Raw genomic sequence first — 24,065 nt, forward strand, 5'->3', positions numbered from 1 at the left:
GTATATTAACTCATTTAATCCTCACAAACCTTATGATTATTGTTATTATGCTTATAATGATTATTGCTATTACTATCCTCATTTCACAGAGGAGAAAACTGACACACTGAAGTGTTGAGTAACTCAAAGTTTAAAAACCTATTAAGTGGGAGAAGCACAATTTGAACCCAGGCAGCCTGGCTGCTGAGCCCACGTCCTCAATCATTCTACTCTGCTGCCTCTAATAGTACTGACCAAGGAGAAGGAGGAGGAAAAAGATAAGACCTAGGTTTCCAGGATGTTGTGACGCCCTTGGATCCAGCCATGTCTGAACCTAGGGCTCCTGGATTCCTGGTTAAATGACCCAGTATATCTCAATTGTTATTTAGCCAGTTTAAGCTGAGTTCCTATTCCTTGAAACTTGTCTAAAATCCTCTACTACCAGCATCTCTCATTCTGATTGTACCTTATAATACTGCCTACCATAAAAAAAAAATAATTAAAAAAATAATATTAGAGCATTGTAGAAATTTGGAAAATGTGAAAGGATACCATAAAGGAAAAAAATTGCATATAATACAGCCAAATTTGAGATTATTATTATTTTTGTTTTCATCCAGTCTTTTTAAATCATGTACATATACACATGTAAAGTTGTATATGTTTCTTATCTCCTTTTTCATTTAACACTGCATTAAACATAGTGTTATTCCCCTATGTGAAATAATATGAATTCCTCTATATTAAGTATTTTTGAAACCATAATTTTAACAGCAATATAATTTGCATGCACACATGTGTGTGTTCATGTGTGTGCACGTGTGTGTGTGTGTCTTTCCATCCAACTTTTGTGAGCTTCCTAGTGCTTTACCTCTTTCCTGATTTCACCTTCTGCTCTGGAGCCAGGAAGGATACCAAAGGCCGTAAGAGCAAATTTGACCTCTGCCTGTGTTCCCTGGCCTCTGTCTCGGTGGTCAGGGACTAGAGACCAGTCCCACAGTCCCCATCAGCTCATGCCACAACTCAGCTTCTTAGGCAGGAAAGTGACTATGTCAGAGGCAGAGGCCATCTTGCTCTTCGTGTCCCTCTGCCCATGAGCAGTTGTCACCCGGACTCTGCAGCCGGTAGGCTGGGAGTAAGACACGCTCAGGGAAAGGCCCAAACCTCTGTTACAGATCAGTAAGCATAAAGCTAGGACGGCTCAGCTGCTCCAGGCACGATTTATTCTAAGGCATGCAGAGTTACCATTTAGCACAGTAAGAAACCTTTTGTTCCTGCCTTTTTAACGCCACACATCAATAACAATTTGCTTGGCAAAGCCCAGGGTTCTAGGCCTAAATATGCAAGCCACCAGGGGGAAACACAAGGATAACATTGAGAAATTAGCTTTAAAATACCAATAAACTCATTTCACTGTATCCCTCCCTCCCAGTTAGTGCTGTATAAAGACTCATAACATTTATGAAGCATTAAATGCCACATAAATGACTAGTTATTGATGTGTAGATGAGAAAGAGAGAAAGTGATGGAAAGAGTAAAAATAGTACAACTGTATGTGATGCATATGTCAGTTCCATATTCAATAAATCTCTGGGTGTCACTCAAACCCATGAGCAGTGGTGAATTAAGATTACAGGCTTTTAAGCCCCAACCAGGGTACCTAAGGCAAAAGTTAGAAACAGAAGGGGTGCTAGGTAGTCCAGGGTGAAGGATAATATGAAGCCAGATGAGTTTAGGATAGGGCAGTCATCCCAACTCAAGTGCAATCATGAAAGCAAAAGCATCCATCTATCATTTCATTCATTCATATTTCATTAACTCTCAGCTATCCTACTACTATTGCAAATATAAATGACTCAGTTTGAGATTTACTATTAATTACTATCATTTATTGAGGGCTAACTTTGTGCCTGGTATTTCACAAATTGTTTTGCAGGAATAATCTCATGTTTTATGTATAACCATCATAACCATCCTTTTAATTGGATATTTCCATCTCTACCTTATTGATGGGAAAACTGTAGCTCAGAGAGCTAAAGTAACCTGTGGAAGGCCTAGCAGAGAGCCTGTGTCAGATCCACAGATCCATCAGTCCAGCCCATCCTCTCCTCCATTGTTTACTTATCAAGTTCCTACCATGTACCAAGCCCATGAGACACTGGGCTACAAAGGGACCTTAGCCATGCCCCCACAACACTAATTCCTGGCACAGGTAAAGCTGGAAATGAATGGATGATGCCTTGAAGTCAAAAGGCTGGTAGTTTCAGTGGCTGTCCTGAGAAAACCCAAAAAGCAATGTCCACTGGGTCATGGCAACTTTAAAAAGAGATGCTCGACTCTGTTTGAATGGGTTAGGGATAACTCAACCTGGACCTTGAAGAATGATGAGTCTTCTTCATGACATAAATAGGAAACATATTCCAGGTGGGGGTGGGGACAACAGCACAGGCAAAGACAGGGACACTTGAAGGGGTATGGCTCTATCAAACAATTTAGAGACCACACAGCAGAAATGAGAGGATTTGGGAACCAAAACATCACCTCCACCAAACGGCACATGTTTTTGTACAACTGACTGCAGCTGAGCCTGAATGTGCAAATAGGTTGGTGTCATTGCAGAGGTGACAAGGAGATGGCCAGGCCCTGTTCAGTCTCCTACCTAAAGCCTCCACCCCACCACCCCAATCTCATTTTTCTGGATCTCTTTATTTTTTCGCAGCACCAAACACTGAAATGTTATGCTGTTTGCTTCTTTACTAGTTTATTGCTTCACTCCCCATTAGAATATAAGCTCTTTGAGAGCAGAGATTTTGTCCATCTTGTTCTCTCCTCTTTCGTCACTACTTAGAATAATGTTTGGCATATGGTAGACCCTTAAAATTTGCTGGATAAATAAATGCACCTGACAGAGAAAAGGAGGCAGATCTTGCTGCTAGTAAGGGGCAGGAGCAATGGAAGTCCTGCTATGCAATAGGGCCCTGTCACTCACCTGGGGCTCATGGTTTCTCTCTAATCACTTTTAAGTGATTTAGAATTAAAACCACTTTTATTCCCCTTGAATGACTTGTAAAGCTTAAAAAGCAGGGGTCCTTTGCCTGCAATCCATGTGCTTCTCTTGCCCACCTTCAAATGCTGGAAGGTAAATTGCTTGTATTTGGCTACACTTCTCCCTCCTGTGCCCATGGCAGACATTGCAAATCAATCATGGCAATTTTTCTTGTGGCCTTAGAATCCTTGTCAATACCACACTCCAAACAGACACAGCTAATCCATAGGAGGTGGCAGTAGAGATGACACCTACTTTTCATTCTGAGCATGAAAAGAATTAAACAGATGTGAGAAGGGGGTAATATAAGTAGGCACAAGGAGAAAGGGACAAATCCGTATTCCATGGAAATATTGTAAGCTTTATGTCTTCAGACTCGTCTAACAGTGACAAACAGAAGAGCTTGGAGATGACACAGCATGGTGATTATGGACATAACTATTGATGTCAAGCTGGCTGGGGTCCAGTTTCAGTTCTATCATTCCAAACCATGTCGCTGTAAGCAAACCACTTAAACTCTTTAAGCCTCAATGTCCTCATCTGTACAATAGAACTAATAACTGCATCAAGTTGCTGTGGAGGTAACAAAATAATCCATGTTGGGCCTGGCGTGATGGCTCATGTTGGTAATTCTAGCACTTTGGGAGGCCAAAACAAGCAGATCACTTCAGTTCAAGGATTTGAGACCAGCCTGGGCAACATGGTGAAATGTCATCTATACAAATTTTTTTTTTAATTAGCTGGATGTGGTGGCACACACCTGTGGTCCCAGCTGCTTGGGAGGCTGAGGCAGGAGGATCACTTGAGCCTGGGAGATCAAGACTGCAGTGAGCTGAGATTGTGCCATTGCACCGCACTCCAGCCTGGGTGACAGAGTGACAGTCTGTCTCAAAAAAAAATAAAATTCCATGTAAAGCACCTAACCCAGTGCCTAGAACACAGCAGGTAATCAATATATGTTAGTTATTGATTTTTTTTCAAAATTGACAGATTAACAAGTATAAACATCACAAGGGGCTGAGTCTTGAACTCCAGAAATATCTCAAATGAAATGGTCTGCCTCTTAATAGGAAAATGTAAGACAAGATCACTTTCCACTCAACCCCAAGAAGCTTTCTATTTACTTTTTCCAATTTTTATTCACATCTAAACCACTATTATAAAAACATTAAAGAAAAGATTTTAAACAATAAGCATTTACCCATAATCACAACCCTCATATGCAACTCATTTCATTTTTCATGTTTCTTTCCAGTCTTTTCCCAAAAGTAGATTTTTTAAAAATATAATGACCTTGATCTTCTTTTTTTTTTCTGTTAGTTCTCTGAACCAAGAGATTTTATTTCTAGGCTTTTCTCCATGACGGTTGCCGCACACAGGTAACTTGATCTCTCTTGGGCCCAGTGCCCTTGTCTGTCAAATGGGAATAATAACAGGAGCATTGCTGTCCTCATAGCTTGTTAGATGGAGCAGATGAAAAAATGGATATGAAAATATGAAGTTGAAAACATAGCTGTTGTAGTCATCTCAAAGGAGAGTTATTTACAGGAGCCAGTGAAATGACAAATGTGAAGGAACTTATATAAAGTAGTATTTTTAAGTGAGCAGGGAAAAGAGAGTTGAAATGTAAAATTTAAATAAAATTAGAAAATAATGCATTAAATTGTAGATACGATTTAAAGTGCTTCAAAAATGATAGTAAATATCACTCAAATCATTCCCTCTGGCAATTATGGTAAATTGTTGGATTTTCTTGTTTGTTTTGTGTTTCTTTCTCTCTTTTCTGCAATACATTTTACATTAAATGGCCATTTTTCTCTACCTTCATAAATAATACAGCATCCTCCAGGGTCCTCAAATATTTAGTGAACATATTAAACAAAATCATTTAAAAGTTACACTACATAGTAAAGAAAAAATATCAAACTGGAATCACAGGCAGAGGTAGATACCTACATGGGTGTGTATAAAACTCTCACATTAACAGTCACTTCATGGTCCTGGAGCTCGCCCCAAGGAATCTTCTGGCATCAAAGTATTAGTGAGCAATGTTGAATTTACTGAGGATCTCATGGGGGAGATGATGGAGGGTTTGCTATTTGTTACGGTTTCGATGTCTCCATCAAGTCTCACGTTAAAATGATGTTGAAGGTGGGGCCTGGTGGGAGGTGTTTGGGTCAAGGAGGCAGATCTCTTATGAATGACTTGATGTCCTCCTCATGGTAATGACTGAATTCCTTTCTCACACTGGGTTCATGCAAGATCTGATTGTTTAAAAGAGTGGCTCTCTCTCTCTCTCTCTCTCTCTCTTGCTCTCCCCATGTGTCACACCTGCTCCCACGTTACCTTCCATCATGAGTAAAAGCCCCCTGAGGCCTCACCAGAAGCCAAGCAGGTGTCAGAGCCATGCTTCCTATACAGCCTGCAAAACCATGAGCCAAATATGCCTCTTTCCTCTATAAATTACTCAGCCTCAAGTATTTCCTTTATAGCAATGCGAGAAGGAACTAACTGAAAATTGATACTGGGGATGAAGCATTGCTATAAAGATACCTGAAAATGTGGAAGCAGCTTTTGAACTGCGTAACAGGCAGAGGTTGGAAGAGTTTGGAGGGCTCAGAAGAAGACAGGAAGATCAGGGAAAGTTGGTACTTCTTAGAGACTTGTTTAGTGGTTGTGATCACAATGCTGATAGAAACATGGACAGTAAACGCCAGGTTGACAAGGTCTGAGACGGAAATTAGAAACTTATTGGGAACTGTGGCAAAGGTCACCCTTGCTCTTGGCTATGCCTTAGCAAAGAGCTTGGTTACAATGAGTCCATGCCCTGAGAATTTGAAGATATAGGGTATCTGGTAGAAGAAATTTCTAAGCTGCTTCTAACCACCTAGGATCAGATACAGGAGCAAATAAAGCACTTAAATTGGAACTTCTATTTAAAAGGGAAGCAGAGCATACAATTTTTGAAAATTTGTAGTATGGTCATGTGGTAGAGAAGGAAAAAGCATTTTTAGGGGAGGAATTCAAGTGGGCTGTAGACCAATCACTTGCTAGAGAGATTAGCATGACTAAAAAGAGAAAACTGCTAATACCCAAGACAATGAAAAAAAAGCCTCGAGAGACCATCCTGGCAGACATGGTGAAACCCCGTCTCTACTAAAAATACAAAAATTAGCCAGGCGTGGTGGCTGGCACCTATGGTCCCAGGTACTTGGGAGGCTGAGGCAGCAGAATTGCTTGAACCTGGGAGGTGGAGGTTGCAGTGAGCTGAGATCATGCCACTGCACTCCAACCTGGGTGACAGAGCAAGACTCCATCTCAAAAAATAAAATAAAATCCTCAAGAGTATTTCGGAAGTATTCCGGACAGTCTCTGCCATCACAGGCCCAGAGAGAGGCCTAGGAGAAAAGAATAGTTTCAGAAGCCAGACCCAGGGCCCCACTGTCCTGCACAGGCCCAGCTGCTTCAGCTTAAAGCACCCCAGGTACGGCTCAGGCCACTACTTCAGAGGGCACAAGCTATAAGCCTTGGAGGGTTCCACATGGTGGTAAACCTGCAGGAACACAGAATGCAAACATGAAGGAGGTTTGGCAGCTTCCCTCTAGACTTCAGAGGATGTATTGGAAAGCCTGGGGTAGCAGTGGCTGCAGGGTGAGGCTCCTCTGCCTTTAGAAAGAGGAGGAAAGAGTGGGAAGAGCTGCATCTTGTGATTGAGTGCCAGCTTAGCCTCAGTACAATAGAACACCAGGTAGCCTTGTAAAGTTTTTGCCTCTAATCTCTGACTCCAAGATGGCACCTCTGGATCCACCTAGTGCCTAGGAAACCTTGCTGCCCTATGGTGAAGAGCATAAGCCTGGCTGACTTCATCACCTGCTTATGATAGAGCTCCAGGGCTTTGGTGAACATAGGCAGTAGCCAGGGAGTAATTACAGGAGACTTTAGGTTAGACACAGTGTTGTGCTGGCTTCATGCTTGACCAACAAAGTCAAGGTCATGGTGGCCGCAGTGGTACTTGTGTCACTCCACCCCCAGCTTTAGGTGGCTCAGAATAGAGAGAGAGACTCTGTTTATTTGGGAGAAAGTAAGGGAAGAGAACAAGAGTCTCTGCTAATGCAGAGAATTCTCCCAAATCTTGTCCAAGACCATTGTATTAGTCAGTTCTTGCTTTGATATAAAGAAATGCCTGACACTGGGTAATTTACAAGAAGAGGTTTAACTGGCTCACAGTTCTGCAGGCTATACGGGAAGCGTAGTGGCTTCTGCTTCTGGGGAGGCCTCAAGAAACTTACAATCATGGCAGAAGGTGAAGCAGAAGCAGACATTTCTTACATGGCCAGAACAGAAGGAAGAGAGCAAGTGGGGATGTGTCACACATTTTTTTAAATTAGATCTTGTGAGAACTCACTCACCGTCATGAGAACAGCACCAAGGGGATGGTGCGAAACTGTTCATGAAGGATCCACCCGCATGATTCAATCACCTCCCAGCATGCCCTACCTCTAACACTGGGGATTACAATTCGACATGAGATTTGGGCGGGGACACATATCCAAACTATATCATTCTGCCCCTGGCCCCTCTCAAATCTCATGTCCTTCTAACATTTCAGAATACAACCATGCCTTCCCAACAGTCCTGTAAATTCTTAATTCATTCCAGTCTTAACTCAAAAGTCCATAGTCCAAAATCTCATCTGAGACAAGGCTAGTCCTTTCTGCCTATGAGCCTATAAAATCAAAAACAAGTTAGTTACTTCCAAAATACAATGGAGGTATAGGCCTTGGATAAATTCTCCCATTCCAAGAAAAAAATCAGCCAAAAGAAAAGAGCTACAGGCCTCATGCAAGTCCAAAACCAAGCAGGGTAGTCAGTAAATCTTAAAGCTCCAAAATAATTTCCTTTGACTCCCTGTCTCAGGCTGCCTTGGGCAACCCCACCCCTGTGGCTTTGCACAGTACAGCCCCCATGTCTGTTCCCATGGGCTGGCACTGAGTGCCTACAGTTTTTCCAGTCAATAGTTGCAAGCTGCCAGTGGATCTACCATTCTGGAGGGCTGGAGGCTCTCTTCTCACAGCTCCACTAGGCAGAGTTCCAACCCCACATTTCCCTTGCACACTGCCTAATATGGTTGGGCTGTGTCCACACCCAAATCTCATTTTGAATTGTAGTTCACATAATCCCCATATGTCATAGGAAGGACCAGGTAGAGATAATTGAATAATGGGGTGGTTTCTCCCATCCTGTTCTCATGACAGTGAGTTAGTTCTCACGAGATCTAATGGTTTGATAAGGGGCTTCCCCCTATGCTGGGCTCTTATTCTCTCTCCTGCCACCCTGTGAAGAGGTGCCTTCTGCCATGATTGTAATTTTCCTGAGGCCTCCCCAGCCATGTGGGTTTAACTGTGAATCATTTAAACCTTTTTTATTTACAAATTACCCAGTCTTGAGTATTTCTTTATAACAGCGTGAGAATGAACTAATGCAGTAGATCGGTACCTCAGAGAGTGGGGTACTGCTGTAAGGATACTCAAACATGTGGAAGCCACTTTGGAACGGTGTAATAGGCAGAGGCTGGAATGGTTTTGAGGACTTAGAATTGGATAGGAAAACGTGGGAAAGTTTGGAACTTCCTAGACATTTGGAGGGCTCAGAAAACAGAAAGATGTAGGAAAGTTTGGAATTTCCTAGAGACTTGTTGAATAGCTTTGACCAAAATGCTGATAGTGATATGGCCAATAAAGGTCACACTGAGGTGGTCTCAGATGGAGATGAGGACCTTGTTGGGAACTGGAGCAAAGATGACTCTTGTTATGCTTTAGCAACGAGATTGGCAGGATTTTTGTCCCCAACCTAGAGATCTGTGAAACTTTGAACTTGAGAGAGATGATTTAGGGTTATCTGGTGGAAGAAATTTCTAAGCAGCAAAACATTTAAGAGGATGCTGAGTATAGAAGTTTGGAAAGTTTGCAGCCTGACAATGAAATAGAAAAGAAAAAACCCATTTTCTTGGGATAAATTCAAGCTAGCTGCATAAATTTGTCTAAGTAATGAGGAGCCCAATGTTAATCTCCAAGACAATGGGGAAAATGTCTCCAGGGCATGTCAGAGATCTTTGTGTCAGCACCTCCTATCACAGCTCTGGAGGCCTAGGAAGAAAAAATGATTTAATGAACCCCACCCAGGGCCCCCTTTCTGTGTGCAGCCTAGGACTTGGTGCCCTGCATCACACCTGCTCCAGCTGTTGCTAAAAGGGGCCAAGGTACGCTCAGGCCATGGCTTCAGAAGATGCAAACCCCAAGCCTTAGCAGATTCCATGTGATGTTGAGGCTGTGGGTGCAGAGTAGTTAAGAATTGAGGTTTGGGAACCTCTACCTAGATTTCATAGGATGTGTGGAAGCACCTGGATGTCCAGGCAGAAGTTTGCTGCAGGGGTGGGGTTCTCATTGAGAACATCTGCCAGGGCAGTGCAGAAGGAAATGTGGGGTCATAGGCCCCACAGAGTCCCCACTGGGGCACTGCCTAGTGGAGCTGTGAAAAGAGGCCCACTGTCCTCCAGACCCTAGAATGGAGATCCAGCAACAGCATGTGCTGTGTGCCTGGAAAAGTTGCAGGTGCTCAACACCAGCTTGTGAAAGCAGCTGGGAGTAGGGCTGTACCCTGCAAAGCCGCAGAGGCAGAGCTGCTCAAGGCCATGGGAGCCCACCTCTTGCATCATCGTGACCTGTATGTGAGACATGGAGTCACAGGAGATCGTTTTGGAATTTTAAGATTTAATGACTGCCCTATTGGATTCTGGACTTGCATGATGCCTTTATTTTGACCAGTTTCTCCCATTTTCAATGGGTATATATACCTAATGCCTATATCGTCATTATATCTAAGAATAACTAACTTGCTTCTAATTTTATGAATCTCCTAGGTGGAAGGGACTTTCCTTGTCCCAGATGAGATTTTGGAATTGGACTTTTGAGTTAATGCTGGAATGAATTAAGATTTGGCGAAACTGTTGGAAGAACATGACTGTGTTTTGAATTGTGAGAGTATAAGATTTGGGAGGGGACAAGAGTGGAAGAATATGGGTTGGCTGTGTCCCTACCCAAATATCATCCTGAATTGTAGTTCCCATAATCTCTATGTGTCCTGGGAGGGACCAGGTGAAGATAATTGAGTCATGATAATTGAATAATGTTTCCCTTATCCTGTTCTCATGATAGTGAGTTAGTTCAATAACTGTTTCCCTTATCCTGTTCTCATGATAGTGAGTTAGTCCTTGAGAGATCTGATGGTTTTGTAAGGGGCTTCTCCCTTCACTGGTCTCTGATTCTCTCTCCTGCAACCCTGTAAAGTGGTGCCTTTAGTCATGATTGTGATTTTCCTGAGGTCTCCCCAGCCATGTGGAACTGTCAGTCAATTAAAGCTCTTCTATTTATAAATTATCCAGTCTTGGATATTTCTTCATTAGCAGTGTGAGAACAGACCAATACACTGCCTTAGTAGAGGTTCTCCATGAGGGCTCTGACCCTGTAGCAGGCTTCTGTCTGGACATCCAGGCTTTTCAATACATCCTCTGAAATCTATGAAGAGGCTTCCAAGTCTCAACCCTTGCACTCTGCAACCACAGGCTTAACACCAAATGAAAGTTGCCAAGGCTTTCTGTTTGCACCCTCTGAAGAAGTGACCTGAACGGTACCTGGGCCCCTTTGAGCCAAATCTGGAGCTGGAGTGGCTGGGATGCAGGGATCAATGTCCTGGGGTTGTGCAGGGTGGTGAAAGCTTGGGCTTGGGCCACAAGACTATTCTTCCCTCCTAGGCTTTTGGGCCTATGATGGGAGGGGCTGCTGTTAAGGTCTCTGAAATGCCTTTGAGGCCTTTTCCCCATTGTCTTGGCTATAGGTATTGACTCCTCTTTACTTATGGAAATTTCTGCAGCCCACTTGTATTCTTCCTCTAAAAACAGGCTTTTCTTTTCTACCTCATGGCCAGGCTGCAAATTTTCCCAATCTTTTACACTCTATTTTCCTTTTTAATATGTTTCAGTTTCAGGTCATCTTATTTTGCTTTTGTATGCTCACTGTAACAAGCAGCCAAGCCACATCTTGCGCACTTTACTGCTTAGAAATTTCTTCCACCAAATACCCTAAATCATCATTCTCATGTTCAAAGTTTCACAGATCCCTAGAGCAGGAATACAATGCAGTCAACCTCTTTGCTAACACGTAACAAAAGTGACCTTTGTTCCAGTTTCCAATAAGTTCCTCATCTCCATCTCAGACCTCCTCAGCTTGGACTTCACTGTCCATATCACTGTCAGCATTTTGATGACAACAATTTAACAACTTTCTAGGAACTTTCAAATTTTTCCTCATCTTCCTTTCTTCTTCTGAGTCCTTCACGCTTGTCCAACCTCTGCCTGTTACCCAGTTCCAAAGTAGCTTCTACATTTTCAGGTATATTTATAGCAATAACTTATTCTTGGTACTAATTTTCTGTATTAGTCTGTTCTCATATTGCTATAAAGGAATTCCTGAGACTGGGCAACTTACAAGAAAAGAAATTTACTTTGCTCATGTTTCTACAAGCTATACAGACAACATAGTTGCTTCTGCTTTTAGGGAGGCCTCAGGGAACTTACAGTCATGGCAGAAGGTGAAGGGGAAGCTGGCATGTCTTGCATGGCTGGAGTAAGAGGAAGACAGTGAGGGAAGAGGTGCTACACACTTTTAAAACAGCCAGATCTCATGAGAACTCATTCACCATTATGAGAACAACACTGAGGGGATGGTGCTAAGCCATTCATGAAGGATCCATCCCCATGATTTAATCACCTTGCACCAGGACCCACCTCCAACACTGGGGATTACAATTCAACATGAGATTTGGTCAGGGACACATATCCAAACCATATTAACCATGAAGGCAGCACCTCTATGAGGCTATAAGAGCCACAGCATTCCTAGGCTTGTGGTGCCCCCTAAAGCAGATACAGTTTAGATCACAAAATCCAAGTGCTTTAAAATATCTAAAAAACCTTCCCAAGAAGAAAAGGTACAAATAAGCCCAGATAGTGAAGATTACAATAAATACCTAACTCTTCAATACGCAGACACCAAGAACATCTACTAGCATCAACACCATGCAGGAAAACATGATTTTACCAAATGAACTAAATAAGGTGCCAGGGACCAATCCTGGAGAAAACAGAGATATGTGACCTTTCAGACAAAGAACTCAAAATAGCTGTGTTAAGGAAACTCAAAGAAATTCCAGATAACACAAAGAGGGAATTCAGAATTCTATCAGATAAATTTAACAAGGAGATTTAAATCATTTAAAAGAATCAAGCAGAAATTCTGTAGCTGATAAACGCAATTGGCATACTGAAGAATGCATCAGAGTTTTTTAACAGCAGAATTTATCAAGCAGCAGAAAGAATTTGTGAGCTTGAAGACAGGCTATTTGAAAAAACACAGTCAGAGGAGACAAAAGAAAAAGAATAACAACAAAGCACACCTAAAGGACCTAGAAAATAGCCTCAAAAGGGCAAATCTAAGAGTTACTAGCCTTAAAGAGGAGGTAAAGAAAGAGATAAGTAGAAAATTTATTCAAACAGATAATAACAGTGAACTTTCCAAACATAGAAAAAAAATCTATCCAAGTCTGAAAAGGTTAGAGAACACCAAGCAGATTTAACCCAAAGAAGACTACCTCAAGGCATTTAATAAACTCCCAAAGGTCAAGGATAAAGAAAAGATCCCAAAAGCAGCAGGAAAAAAGACACAAATAACATACAATGGCGCTCCAATATGTCTGGCAGCAGACTTTTCAGTGGAAACCTTACAGACCATGGGAGAGTGGCATGACATAATTAAAGTGCTAAAGGAAGAAACCTTTTACCCTAGAATGGTGTATCTGATGAAAATATCTTTCAAACATGAGGAGAAATAAAGACTTTTCCAGACAAACAAAAGCTGAGGGATTTCATCAACACCAAATCTGAAATTCAAGGAATGCTAAAGGGAGTACTTTAATCAGAAAGAAAAGGATATTAATGGAGTAATTATCACCTGAAGGTACGAAACTCACTGATAATAGTAAGTACACAAGAAAACACAGAATATCATAACACTGTAACTGTAGTGTGTAAACTACTCTTATCCTAAGTAGGAAGACTAAATGAAAAACCAATCAAAAACAATAACTACAACAATTGTTGTAGACAAAATACATAGACAGTACAATAAGATATAAATAGAAACAACCGAAAGTTAAAAAGCAGAGAGATGCTGGGTGCAGTGGCTCACGCCTGTAATCCCAGCACGTTAAGGCCAAGGTGAGCAGATGACTTGAGATCAGGAGTTTAAGACCACCTGGCCAACATGGTGAAACCTCATCTCTACTAAAAATGCATAATTAACTGGGCATGGTGGCCTGTGCTTGTAATCCCAGCTACTTGGGAGGCTGAGGTGAGAGAATCGCTTGAACCCAGGAGGCAGAGGTTGCAGTGAGCAAAGATTGAGCCATTGCACTCCAGCCTGGTTGACAGAGTGACACTCAGTCTCAAAAAAAAAGGGGGGAAAAAGAAAAAGCAGGAGAACGAAGTAAGGTGTAAAGTTCTTACTAGTTTTCTTTTTGCTTGATTGTTTATGCCAACAGTGTTAAGTTGCTATCAGCTTAAAATAATGTGTTATGAGATGATATTTGCATCTCATGGTAACCTCAAACCAAAGAACATACAATAATTACACAAAAAATAAAAAGCATGAAACTAAATCATGTCACCAGATAAAATAACCTTCACTGAAAAAAGAAGGAAAGAAAGAAGAAAGAGAAAACCACAAAGCAATAAGAAAGACCCATTGATTTGTTACCTACAAAAACACACTTCGTCTGTAAAGACACACATAGACTCAAATTACAGGAATGGAAAAAGATATCCCATACCGAAGGAAACCAGAAAAGAACAGGAATCGCTATACTTATATCAGACAAAGTACATTTCAAAACAAAAACTGTAAGAAGAGACAAAGAAGGTAAATATATAATGATAAAGGGGTTAATTTAGCAAAATAATATAACAATTTTAAATATATATGCACCCAACACTGAAGCATTCATGTATATAAAGGAAATATTAAAGAGAAAGATAAGCCCCAATACAATAAAAGCTAGAGACTTCAACACCCTACTTTTGTTCGGCATTAGACAGACAGAAAATTAACAAAGAAACATCAGACCTAATCTCCACTATAGACCAAATGAATCTAATAGACACATACGGAATATTTTATCCAGTGGCTATAGAATACACATTCTTTTCCTCAGCACGTGGATTATTCTCAAGGACAGACAACATGTTAGGTCACAAAATAAGTCTTAAAATATTCAAAACCTGAAACAATATCAAGAATCTTCTCTGATCACAATGGAATAAAACTAGAAATTAATAATAAGATGAACTTTGGAAACTATACAAATACATGGAAATTAAACAATATGCTTCTAAATGACCAGTGGGTCAATGAAAATATTGAGAAGAAAATTGAAAGTGTAGGGCATGGTGACTCCTGCCTGTAATCCCAGCACATTGTGAGACCAATATGGGTGGGTTGCTTGAAACTGGGAGTTCGAGATCAGCTTGGGCAATATAACAAAACCCCATTTTTACAAAAAAAAAAAAAAAAAATACAGAAATTATCCAGGTGTGGTGGCATAAGCCTGTAGTTCCAGCTACTTGAGAGGCCGAGGCAGGAGGATTGCTTGAGCCCAGAAGTTGGAGGCTGCAGTGAGCCATGATCATGTCACTGCACTCCAGCCTGAAAGGCATAGCAAGACATTTTCTCAAAAAGGAAATTGAAAGATTTCTTGAAAAAAATTATAATGAAAATACAACATACAAAAACCTATGCAAGAAAAATACTAAGAGGAAAGTTTACAGCTATAAGTGCCTACATTACAACTGATACTACAGAAATTCCAAGGATAATTAGTGGCCACAATCAGCAACTATATGCCAATAATTTGGAAAATCTAGAAGAAATAGACAAAGTTCTAGACACATACAATCTACCAAGATTGAAACAAGATAAAATTCAAAGAACAGATAAATAACTGACATATATAGGTATGTATAATGGCAAGAGATAGGGATCTAGTTTTATTCTTCTACATATGGATATCCAGTTTTCCTAGCACCATAAATTGAAGAGACTGTCTTTTCCCCAGTGTATGTTCTTGGCAACTTTGTTGAAAATGAGTTCACTGTAGGTTTGTGGATTTGTTTCTGGGTTCTATATTCTGTTCCATCAGTCTATGTGTCCATTTTTTTTCCAGTACCATTTTGTTTTGGTTACTGTAGCTTTGTGGTATAATTTGAAGTCAACTAATGTAATTTCTCTAGTTCTGAAACTGAAGAGAACATCAAAAAATGGAAAAGTATTCCATTTTCATGGATTGGAAGAATCAATATTGTTAAAATTCCCATACTATCCAAAGCAATCTACAGATTCAATGCAATCTCTATCAAAATACCAATATTCATAACAAATATAGAAAAAAACTGAAATTAATATGAAACCATAAAAGACCCAGAATGGCTAAAGCTACTCTAAGCAACAAAAATAAAACTGGAGGAATCACACTACTTGACTTTCAATTATACTACAGAGCTATAGTAACCAAAACAGCAAGGTGCCAGCATAAAAACATTCAATGAACAGAATAAGAAATGTAGAAACAAATCCACTCATCTACAGTGAACTCATTTTTCACAAAGGTGCTGAGAATATATACTGGAGAAAAGATAGTCTCTTCAATAAATGGTGCTCAGAAAGCTGGATATTCATATGAAAAACAATTAAATTAGACCCCTGCCTCTCACCACATGCAAAAATAGAATCAAAATGATTACAGACTTAAATCTAAGACTGCAAACTACGGAACTACTACAAGAAAACTTTGGCAAAAATCTCTAGGACATTGAGCCAGGCAAAATTTTTTGAGCAATACCTCACAAGCACAGGCAACTAAAGAAAAATGGACAAATGGGATTACATCAAGTTAAAAAGCTTCCGTACAGAAAAGGAAACAACAAATAGTGAAGAGACAGCCCATAGAATGGAAGAAAATATTTGCAAACTATGTGACAAGGGATTAATACCCAGAATATATAAGGAGTTCAAACAACTCCACAGGGAAAAGAACTAATAATCTGACCAAAAAGTGGGTGAAAGATTTGAATAGACATTTCTCAAAAAAAGACATAAAAGGCCGGACACAGTGGCTCACACCTATAATCCCAGCACTTTGGGAGGCCGAGGCAGGTGGATCATGAGGTCAAGAGATCGAGACCATCCTGGTCAACAAGGTGAAACCCTGTCTCTACCAAAAATACAAAAAATTGGCTGGGCATGGTGGCGTGTGCCTGTAATCCCAGCTACTCAGGAGGCTGAGGCAGGAGAATTGCCTGAACCCAGGAGGTGGAGGTTGCAGTGAGCCAAGATTGTGCCATTGTACTCCAGCCTGGGTAACAAGAGCGAAACTCTGTCTCAAAAAAAAAAAAAAAAATGAATAAGACCTACTATTTGATAGCATAACAGGGTGACTATAGCCAATAATAACTTAATTGTACATTTTAAAATAAGTTCAACAGTGTAATTGGATTGTTTATAACTCAAAAGATAAATACTTGAGGGGATGGTTACCCCATTCTCTATGATGTGCTTATTTCACATTGCATACCTGCATTAAAACATCTCATGGAACTGGAACAAGACCAGGATGCCCACTTTCACCATTTCTATTCAACATAGTACTAGAAGTCCTAGCCAGAGCAATCATACAAGAGAAAGAAATAAAGGGCATCCAAATCAGTAAAGAGGAAGTCAGACTGTTGCTGTTTGCTGATGACATGATTGTATACCTAGAAAATCCCAAAGACTCATCCAAAAAGCTCCAAGAACTGATAAATGAATTCAGCAAAGTTGCAAGATACTTACACAAATCAGTAGCTCTGCCATACACCAACAGTGACCAAGCTGAGAATCAATAATTCAAACTTTTACAATAGCTGCAAAAAAATAAATAAATAAACTACTTAGGAATATACTTAACCAAGGAGGTGAAATACTTCTACAAGTAAAACTACAAAACACTGCTGAAAGAAATCATAGATGACAGAAACAAATGGAAACACATCCCATGCTCATGGATGAGTAGAATCAATATTGTAAAAATGACCATATTGTCAAAAGCAATCTATAAATTTAATGTAATTCCCATCAAAATACCACCATCATTCTTTACAGAACTAGAAAAAAAATCCTAGAACTTACATGGAGCCAAAAAAGAGCCCACATAGCCAAAGAAAGACTAAGCAAAAAGAACAAATCTGAAGGCATCACATTACCCAACTTCAAATTATACTATAAGGTCATAGTCACCAAAACAGCATGGTACTGGTATACAAACAGGCATATAGACCAATAGAACAGAATAGAGAACCCAGAAATAAAGCCAAATACTTACAGTCAACTGGTCTTTGGAAAAGCAAATAAAAACATAAAGTGGGGAAAGGACATCCTATCACCAAACATGCTGGGATAATTGATAAGCTACATGTAAAATAATAAAATTGGATCCTCATCTCTCATCTTAAACAAAAATCAACTCAAGATGGATCAAAGACTTAAATCTAATACCTGAAACCATAAAAATTCTAGAAGATAACATTGGAAAAGTCCTTCTAGACATCTGCTTAGCCAAAGACTTTATGACTAAGAACCCAAAAACAAATGCAAAAAAAAAAAAAAACAAACAAAGATAAATAGATGGAACTTAAACTAAAAAGCTTCTGCACACCAAAAGACAGAATCAATAGAGTAAACAGATAACTCACAAAGTGGGAGAAAATCTTCACAATCCATACATCCGACAAAGGACTAATATCCAGAATCTACAAGGAACTCAAATAAAAAGTGGGCTAAGGACATGAATAGACAATTTTCAAAAGAAGATATACAAATGGCCAACAAACATATGAAAAAATGCTCAACAGTATTAATGATTAGGGAAATGCAAATCAAAACTGCAATACGATACCACCTTACTCCTCTAAGAATGGCCATAATCAAAAAATCAAAAAATAACAGATGTCAGCGTGGATGTGGTGCAAAAGGAACACTTTTACAGTGTTGGTGGGATTGTAAGGTAGTACAGCCACTATGGAAAACAGTGTGAAGACTTCTTAAAGAACTAAAAGTAGATCGAACATTTGATCCACAATCCCACTACTGGGTATCTACTCAGAGGAAAAGAAGTCATTATATGAAAAAAATACTTACACACATATTTATAGTAGCACAGCTCACAACTGCAAAAATATGAAACCAGCCCAAATGCCCATCAATCAACAAGTAGATAAAGAAAATGGTATATATATATATACCATGGAATACTACTTATCCATAAAAAGGAACAAAATAATGGCACTTGCAGCAACCTGGATGAAATTGGAGATGGTTATTCTAAGTGAAGTAACTCAAGAATGGAAAACCAAACATCGGATGTTCTCACTCGAAAGTGGAATACAAAGGCATAGGAATGATATAATGGACTTTGGGACCTCGGGGGAAAAGGTGGGAGGAGGGTGAGGGATAAAACATTATATACTGGTTACAGTGTACACTGCTCAGGTGATGGGTACACCAACATTTCATAAATCACCACCGAAGAATTTATTCATGTAACCAAACACCATCTGTTCTCCAAAAACCAATGGAAAAATTTTTAAAAAGAAACAAAATCATGTACTCCATAAATATATACACCTACTTTGTAACCCACACAAATTTAAAAAAGAAAATTCAACATTAAAAAAGATATTCAATCCTGACTCTGTCATTCAAGTTTCAGTTATACTACAAGTTTCATGCCTGTCATAAAGGCCACCCATGTCTGTTCGATTAATGTTGAGTGGAGGGGCTAATAATAACTGAGTTCTTGGTGTGTCTCAAAACGTCACTCTTCCGCTGCTGCCGGTTAGATTATGAACAACAGAACTGGTTGAAATTTTAGAATAAGAAAAAGTTCAAGGTAAATATAAACTCACACACACATACATTCTAGTGCTACTGTAGCTCCTTTTTTTTTCCCTTTCTGTTTTTGATAGACTTGGTAAAACTGGTCCTACCCAAATTTAACAAAATTCAATCAGGACAAAAGGCAATTCTCTAACAAAGAGGGGAAATAACTTTGACCTACCTTAACTAAATCCATCATAGCTCCAAAATAGACTACTTTTCTTTGCCCAACATGGCAAGTTTCAGGGAGCACCACGGCCCCAGAAAACAATCTACTTGGGTGAAGCAGAAACAGTTTGGTTCATGTCACCAGTTTGCTTAGCTTGCTGTAGGAAGAATTCAGGGGCATATATGGATTGCGAGAAATGTGTCCCGCCTCCCATGGGAATGCAGATATGCAGAGCGGGGAATGTAACTCCACATCTTAAAACAAGCTCCTCCTGGTATTTGGGAATCTGCCTCTTGCTGCTTAATACAGACTCTGTTCTCACACCCCAGGCTGGGACTTTTATCTGGGATGCCAAGGGACAGGACCTCTGTGGGACATTTGAGTCCTATTGTAGGAGGTTAGTCGAGAAAGGTCATTTTTCTAGTTTTGCAAGAACACATGGGACCAAAGGCTAGGCTGGTTGTTTGGACAAAACCCATCAGTTTTGCTCTTTGGCCCCCAGCTGCGTGAAAAGAGTTTTGAAAGAATCATCTCTGGGACTCAGCAAGCCAGAAGCACAAGTGATGTCTTGCTTCCTGTTAGTTGGCCTGAAACCATCCTGCTGTCGTCTAGTTGACCCTCTAGTCTTGTCTCTCCAGCCAAGATCATTCCTTACTTTACCAACAACATTATGTGTCTTCTATCCCTCTTTTTCAGTCATGCAAGTGAGACAATATTTTTCCTGTGATGTGTGGAGGTCTCCAACATTGGACCAACTGTATTAAGCACTTTGTTTACATCTACTGTTGGCTCGTGTAATACTCACCATAGCCCTAAAAGAGAAGTGTTATCATAACTTTCTTTTGCAAATGAGGACAGTGAGGCTCAGATAAACCAGAGATCAATATTACAGGGGCAGAAGCAAAAATCCAACCCAGATCAGGCCGACTTCACGGACAGACTCTTACCAGCATGCCAACCAACACTTTCTCTCCAAGTGGGCAATTCCACAGATGTTGACTGAGCTATATTGTGCTGGCCTTCTGGGGACATAATGAGAGATGTGACACTGTCTCTTGAAGCACTAATTTGGGGCAAGGGACTTGTATCCAGCTGAAAATTTGTTCTTGGTCAAAAAGAAAAAATGCTTCCACTTCTGATTTGGATCCAGAGCCAGCCTTAAATGTGCTATGAATGCTTCTTGCCAAGCACCTGCAGATGCCTTCCCAAAGGCCTGGCATGCCTTTGTTAGAGATGTGGGCCTTTGGGCAAAGGCACCTGTGACAGCACTCAGCACAGAGTCTTGGGAGTCTCCTGTGGCCTAAGCCAACTTTACCCTACTGCCCAGAGAAGCAAATGCTGAGTCTACACAGACACACGGATGGAGGGTTTGCAACCAGCTTTGAAGACGGCACCTAGTGACTCCCGAGTATGATTTGGGGAACAATGTAGGGAGGGCAGAAAGCATCCCGATAAAAACATTGCCTCTGGAGAAAGTGGAATGACAGTGACTGCTTCATGGTATAGTCTCCCTTGGGGGTGATGGAAATGTTTGAGAATTACAGCTGATGGTTGCACAACATTGCTAATGTATTAAAATGCCACCAAAATGCACACTTTAAGATGGTTAATTTTATATGATATAAATTTTACCTTAATTTTTAAAAAAAGTTAAAAAACAGTTACCTCTGCCAAGTGCCATAGTGCCTGAAGTCCCACTGTTCTGAATAGGACTCCCTCCTCTTCGCTCCAGCCCCTGTTTTCATCTGGACCTTCTGGCTTGTCTGAAGCTGTGGGAGGGTTACTTTCAGGCCCCTTTTTATCTCTTATGTGATCTTCCCTCTAGGAAGAGGTACACCTTCCTAGGTTGGTGAGGCTCAGAAAAGGAAGAGGACACTTTCATGTCTTTGATCTAAGAGTGTCCATGGACCTAGTCCTCAGCTCGGGGTTGCTACTGTTACCAAGTATAATAAATATGCAAAGGGACTGAGGCCTTCCCAGCGGTGCCTAGAGCCACATCCTCCCCGACCAGAAGATGCCCAGATCCAAGTGTACCTCTCTCTAAACGTGCTCATGCTCTTGCTTGCAGGAGTAAGTTGGCCTTTGTTTCTCTGTGTAGGGCTTTTCTTTAGGAAACATCCTACCTACTTCCTCATCCACCTTGAAATTCTTCGTGTTCAACAACCACCACCAGAAAAATAACATGAAGTTATTTTGGTAACAAAAATTGTATTTACTGATTACCTTTACATCAGTTTGCATTTTCAATTCAAGTCAAAGGACACTTCTCACTGTCAATCACCAGCTGATTGGTTCCATTTGTCCTTCTAAGCTGGAGGAAATGTGAATAAACTTTAGAAAGACAAGTAAGATTGTTTTTTCCAAATCTGCCATGTTCAGAAATCTGGAACTTCAAAGGAAAACAAAAAGATGTTTTCATCTCCTTTCTCAGTTTTAATCGTTTCTTCTTTGGAAGCTAATTTCTAACTGTAATCACAGGAGAAAGGGGGCTTGAGCAATTATGCTGCAAATCTGATCTGCACAGGCAGCCCACTGGGATGCTATTTTCCTCAGGAGCTGGAATTTTGGCCAAAATCATCTGGGAAACGTTTCTGTTCTTCTAATTTACTCTGCCTATGGAGACCTCGTTAATAATGCCAAAAATGCTTCACATTTGTATAGCCATTTTAAATTTTTTCCAAACCCTGTCACATTAATCAACTTACTTGATCTTTACAAGTCTCTTGGGAAGTGAGTAGAGAAAGGACTGGGATTTATACATTATGGATAAGAGAAGTGAGCTCAGAGAGGTTAAGCAACTTGCCCAAGGTCACACAGCCAGGCAGTCAGAACAGAGTCTAGAGACCGTATTTTCAAGCTTGTAGTTTTAGAAGTAGACTGGGTCACAAACATAGATTATTGCCCTCCTAGCCTACATCAGAAACCCAACTGTGAATGTCCCAAGAGGTAGATTCCTCCCCTGGATATATTTGGTTCTCTCTCCTCATTAATATTTGACTTGAATCACGAGGTCAAGAGATCGAGACCATCCTGGTCAACATGGTGAAACCCTGTCTCTACTAATACAAAAAATTAGCTGGGCATGGTGGCGCGTGCCTGTAATCCCAGCTACTCAGGAGACTGAGGCAGGAGAATTGCCTGAACCCAGGAGACGGAGGTTGTGGTGAGCCGAGATCGCGCCATTGCACTCCAGCCTGGGTATCAAGAGCGAAACTCCGTCTCAAAAATAAATAAATAAATAAATAAATAAATATTTGACTTGAGCATCACAGTTGTTCTTTCGGAGCTATGTTTATCATGCTGGTGACTTGTTGTTCTCTTCACCGTCCGCCTGATGCTTGGAGAAATCAGTGGATGAAGGAGTGATTCAGTAAATCTTTCTCTGATCTGTTTTAAATGAAATCCTATTTACAAGATACACTTCACTTCTTTTGATGTGCAGCTCACTAATTAGCTCACATCTGAGAGCAGGTTCCCTGGGAGAAAAAAAAAAATTAATTAGCTCATTCCATCTCAAAAAGACACAATTCTTGAACTAATTATGGTATTTGAATGATTAATCTCCTTTAAATACACATGTGTTCAGGAGTATTACAGTTAGGAAGAATGTATAATGAGAAAGAAGACAGAAAGCTAAGGGAAGTGGAACCAAGTGGCGGCTCGAGGTAAAAATCCTGCCCTTGAGGCCCAAGGGAGAGTTTAGGGATTCTTTATTATCCAGGTAGAATATCATTGACATGCAAAATGGTAGAATAGGCAAAGGTTTGTTGTTCTAAACCCTCCTCAAATCTTTCCCTTTCTGCTTCTTTGTCAGCTCTTGATGCCAATGTCTTAAGATCAAACTACTTATGTAAGCCTGCTGCCAAGAAAAGAAAAGTCATTTAATTTACACTAAAGTGTTAATGACTGATCATCAACTAAGTTACCTAAATTAAACGATTAAAGTGTTAATCACTTTCCATCTAGTTTTGCTCCTCCCACAATTACATACTTTTTAATCGGAAGCTACAATTCTACTCCAATGAATAATCCTCTACATGTGGATTTTTAGGAGATAACATACGGATTTGTTTCAAAATCCTTTTCTGACTTACTGGCGATGGCTGTGTGCTTCATGCCACAACCCGAATATAATCGATTAGTATAAAATAATGCTGTGGTACATTAGTGACGTCTGCCATGGGCACAGAAATTGAGATTGGTCATATACAAATTATGTACCTATCATCCTGATTGTAGTTTGTAGGAAAATGATATTTGGAGTACTAAAGAGAGGTTTTAGGGGTTCATGAAATCACAATGTACAGCGTATCACCATTCCACTCAAAGGATAGGTGGCCCCTATTGACCACCTGTCCAGTCAATAAGTTTTTTTTTTTTTTCACTTCAACATTCATATTGTGAATCCCTTGAGAACAGAAATTAATACTTTTTGATCTCAAGGGTATGGCTCTTACTTGGTCCTAAATAAATATTTGTTGAATAAGTGCAAAGAAGGTAGCACTTAAGTATGAAAAGAAATGTATTGCTAAACCTGAACAATTACCATAAAAGTTTAAAGCTAAGTGAGACTGAAGGAAGGGTACAAATATGGGAGAACCCTTAGATAAGCTGGTTACCAAAATTAAGCACAGATCTCACAAACTCAATAAGCCAAGCAACATGTTGGCTTGTAGAGTTTTCACTATATGATTTAAAAACACTATGCAAGACTGTCATCATAAAGGGCAACATTTTTTCTGGCACTGAGTCCTAGAAGAAATCATGTGACTTATCCCTGTGAAAGACCATTGTG

The 24,065-nt window shown here is 40.2% G+C and overlaps 1 long non-coding RNA gene across 1 annotated transcript in view; it reads right to left on the reverse strand.

The window, feature by feature from the left end:
• The window catches only part of LOC105723184 (uncharacterized), a 125,696-nt gene extending 106,233 nt beyond the window's left edge, over positions 1 to 19,463 (reverse strand). Inside the window, exon 1 of the long non-coding RNA XR_001108770.2 lies at positions 19,283 to 19,463. This is a non-coding gene — a long non-coding RNA (uncharacterized LOC105723184). The remainder of the gene's footprint in view (positions 1 to 19,282) is intronic.
• Positions 19,464 to 24,065: the final 4,602 nt, after the last annotated feature.

This window comes from Aotus nancymaae, unplaced genomic scaffold, assembly GCF_030222135.1.
Source record: "Aotus nancymaae isolate 86718 unplaced genomic scaffold, 86718_ANA_hifiasm-v0.15.2.pri h1tg000015l_0, whole genome shotgun sequence".
NCBI lineage: Eukaryota > Metazoa > Chordata > Mammalia > Primates > Aotidae > Aotus > Aotus nancymaae.